We start from the raw sequence: 4327 nt of genomic DNA, 5'->3' as shown, positions 1-4327 counted from the left end.
AGTTCAGGCTCTTGGTTTTCTGCTCGCTCTTCCTCCTCAGTTTCCATCCCAGCCCTCGACTTTCTCAATAACACCATCTCTGGAAACAGTTTGCACCGGAAGCAAGATAAGAGAACATGAATGCTGGCAGGAGCTGAGCCAAAGTTCTGAAGATTCTGGCTCTCACCCCACAGCACCAAATAGGAAACCCTTTGCATTCATGGCAGACAAATGTGCAGGAAAGAACAAAGTAAATCCTTACCACTTTCCCTCATACTTGAGCTTAGTGTTCCCTGAGCCAGCAGCTTGCATGTTTTACCTCTGCTCTCACTGCAAAATCAGAGAATTCAGCAGCTGAGGAAGAGGCAGCTGGCCCTGGCTGCTGCTTCTGCCGTGCACAGGGTGCAGGTCCATTGGTTCTGAGGGGGAATATTGCCTGACAAGACCAGAGTGCTTGATCAGAGGTCTCAGTTCAGGAAAGTGGTTGTGTTCAGGATGTTGCATAAGCACAGAATTAATTTGAAGTCCATATCCATACTTTAGTGCTACAGCAGTCACTATGACAGACACACTTACATTGAAGTCAAGTTAGTATCTGATTTTAAAAGACTGAGCTGAAAAAGCTAAGGCAGAAGGCTTCAAACCTCCTTAGGGCACTGATCTTTCAGTGTGTCTGTAAGAAGCTGTGCAGGTCCAGTTCAAAGCAGGGGAGAAGCTCCCCTTGACTTCAGTCAGCTCCTGGTCAGGTTCTGAACTGAAGCCACAGGACTGAATGACCTGTTTATCACAGATGATTCACAGCTGCTGACTGAGAAGTCAGGAATTCGAACTGCAGATCCTGAAATTGGTGCCACTCCATTTTCTGAGCATATTAACAAGGGAGAGACAAATCTCTCTGAAGGCAAAAACTTGTGGAAAAAAAACATAGAAAAGAATTGTCTTGAGAAAATAAAGCTTTTCCCTGTTTTCTATGTGGTGTGTCCTGTGGGACCTTGGACACTAATCTGAAAGAGGAGGGAAGACTTTTAGTCTTAGCTTGATCACTGTGAAGAAGCGGTTGGAAAGCTGTACTTGGGGATGACAATCAGCTTGCACAGACCTTTCCCTCTCTGGAATGCTGTCTCTCATCACAGGCACCGATAACAACCCCCCAGTGTCAGGAAGTGATACCAGCACATCCTCTTTGCAAAACTATCTGAAAAACCAGGGAGGAATTTTGTTTCTGACACCAGTCCTACAACAGCCATCTGCACACCTCTCCTCTTCCTTCCTTGGTTTTATTCTCAACTCTTTTTGTAGCCAATGTGTTTCCAAGCACCACAAGAGGTTCTGAGTTGCCAGCTTCTGCTGTTTCTGGTCCCTTGCATCACACTAAGGCACATATTTGCTGCAGCCCTTCCTCCTGTATCATTTCCTGGTACAACTGGATAACCCAAAGCATAAACTCTGAGCCATGAGGGGAAAGTGGCTGAGTACAAGGACTGAAATAGGGCAGCTACCTGGACTAAGGAACCAATGGATTGGCGTGGTGTCTCTCATGTCTCAGGTGCTCATGTTTCACCATTCAATAAGTTTTCCTTTGCTCAGATCAGTCCCTCTCTTCCCTATGAATGAAACTGTAGCTGTAGGGAAAGGAAACGTTGACTCAAAGCAGCATGTGGTGTATCTTTCCCATGGGAAAGTCCTGTTGAATAAAAATTGAAAACAGCTTTCAAAACCAGCAGATTCACCTTGGTAAATCTGTCTCCTCTTCAAGTCAGAATACATCTTTGTGCCCTGAAGAACTAAGGGAATTATTCTGAAAATTTATTTGGGCAGTGCAAGAAAAGAGCCCGTAACTGTACCTTGGGTTTTATGGGGAGTGCATTTGGCTTCCCATCAGTATAATCATGATTTTGGAAACCATTTCAAGGAAGGGAATGATGACCCCGTGGTTGAGACAGTGAGGCTGGACCAGTCTGGTTCAGTTCCTGGCTCTTTCAGAAAGTATAGCCATGGGCAAATCATCTCATCTGTCTGCCTCCCCCAGGAACCAGAGACGAGAATGTTTCCTCTGTGTGGCATATCTGTTTAAACCATAGAGAGCACTTAGGATTTAAACTTATAAGATGAAAAGGTTAGATGTGATCCACATCTGTGCTTCCCAGAATCCTTTTCAAAAGGTCAGATTTTGCCCATTGTAGTGCACATAATTAAACATTAGTTCATTGGTTTAGTGGAGTTACTCCATATATTCATTGAACTAATTGAAGTCAGAGCTTAGAATACTGGATCTAAGGGCTTCTTCTTTGATAGGACTGTGGTCAGAGCTTTTTGATGGAATGTCTGCAGCTCCTCTCCACCCATGGCCCCCTCTTCAGTTACCACCTGATAGTTCTGCCCTGTCTCTGAGATTTGCAAACTCCTCCAAGTTCAAAAGCCTTGTTCAGTTGTACTGCCTGTCTTTTACCAAAACATGAAACAAAACATCTCCCCTCAAACCATAAACAACTTAATCTACCTCACACGATTCACATTTGAAATAGGAAATCTGAAATATCAAACCCACAAGCATCCAAGTGTTTCTGTGAAGGATAATGAGGATGTTGGAGTTGCTAATAATTTTATGTAGGTGCTCAAGCTGTGAAAGAACCCATATGGTCCTTTTCAGTTCTGCATTTCTGTTAACAAATTATATGTCTGTAGAATTTCAGCAGTTGTTGGCTGTCCTAGATGTGTTCAAAACAGCACGTGCTGTTCACCTGTACTGTGAGGTGGGAATTTTAGCCCAGCCAATGCTCCCTGTAGTCCCTCTGCACCCTGACCCCTGCATACCCTTCAAACTGGGAAAGTTTCCCCGTCACAAAGTTTGTTACAGAAATTTTCCCAGCTCTGCTTATCAGCCTTGGCCCATCTGGCAAAGAGCAGAACGGGGGCTGCCAGTGCCTTTCTGCTGCCACCTCTCCCTCTGCCCCGTGTCCCAGAGCTGCACAGGGGAGAGCTGTGGGGTTTTGCCTGCAGTCTGTGCCCAGCAGGCACAGCCCTGTGCAGAGAATTCCCACCCCAGCCCTGCCAGCTGCAGTGTCTCTGGGGCTCCCAGCCAGGCAGTCTGCACAGGAGCGGTGCCGTCGGCATTGCCAACGCTCGGGTGCACTCACAGCACTGCAGAATCCAGGCTTGGGAACTCCCTCTGCTCAGACAATGTGGTTTAGGTATTGACTGCACAGGAGGTCAGCTTGTGCTGGGAAAACAAACCGGCTGCTTTACTCAGTGCAGCAGTGAGGGAAGGCTGGGAATGGCCTCTGACAGGAGACGTTTGGCCTTGTTAAGTGTTCTTACTGTGATGTGGTCAAAGCATTTCAACCCAGCTCTTCGCAGGCCAGACGTGCTGCGCTCCTTTTTCCACACAGTGATGTGTAGGGGGACCAGTCCAGATTGGCTTCTGATTCCATTAGTCATTCCACAGACATTCCCATCCAAAGCAGACTGCCTGGGTGCTGAGGCAGGTGGGTGGGAGGTGGGCTGTGCCCCAGCACACAGAGCAGGGGCGCAGGGAGTTCTGTGCCTCATGAAGTTCTGTGCCTCATGAAGTTCTGTGCCACAGGGAGTTCTGTGCCTCATGAAGTTCTGTGCCTCATGAAGTTCTGTGCCACAGGGAGTTCTGTGCCACATGAAGTTCTGTGCCACAGGGAGTTCTGTGCCACAGGGAGTTCTGTGCCACACGCTGTGCTGCCTGTCTGCAGGAAAACACTGGCTACAGCAAGGCAGCTTGTCTGACTCCTTAAGAAAGTATTTATTTCTTCCAGGCAAATGTCATAGAAGGGTAGAGATATTAGTGATAATTAAAATCCCTACCTGATTGGGCAAAATAATCTTATGATGGAAGTACCAAGGTTGTAGCATGAACTCATTACTGATTAGACACCAAAGAAAGATTCTCATCAATATTCTTCCCATAAGAAACACTTTGTTTGGAGTTGACTTGTTTCCTCAGTCGAGTTATCCAGGCTCTTGCAGTCAGCACAATCTGACATTCCCAAACAGAGTAGCTTTGCTCCCAGAGAAGCAACTGGGACTTACAGAGGGGAAGGGAAAGTAAAGTTGTGCATTAACAGCTGAGCTGAGGAAAGAACACAGAGGTTTGTCTGCACCTTGAGCAAGTGACAAATCCCCCCATGGACTGCAGTGTGCTGGGTGTGTTGGGGGCTTGTCTGCCTTAGGCAATATTCCCAGGGGTCTAAGGCTCTAGGTGTACCTGGGGTTTTTCCTAGATGGATGCAGTTGGAATGACACACCTTCCCTCACCGGGGACACAAGAAAAGCAGCCTTAAAGTGCTTAATTAAGGCGTAATTTATTTTTCTCTTCTGC

The sequence above is a fragment of the Corapipo altera genome, unplaced genomic scaffold, assembly GCF_003945725.1.
Source record: "Corapipo altera isolate COAL_440 unplaced genomic scaffold, ASM394572v1 271, whole genome shotgun sequence".
Lineage (NCBI taxonomy): Eukaryota > Metazoa > Chordata > Aves > Passeriformes > Pipridae > Corapipo > Corapipo altera.
The sequence above is the reverse complement of the archived record's forward strand: the minus strand, read 5'-3'. Positions refer to the sequence as shown.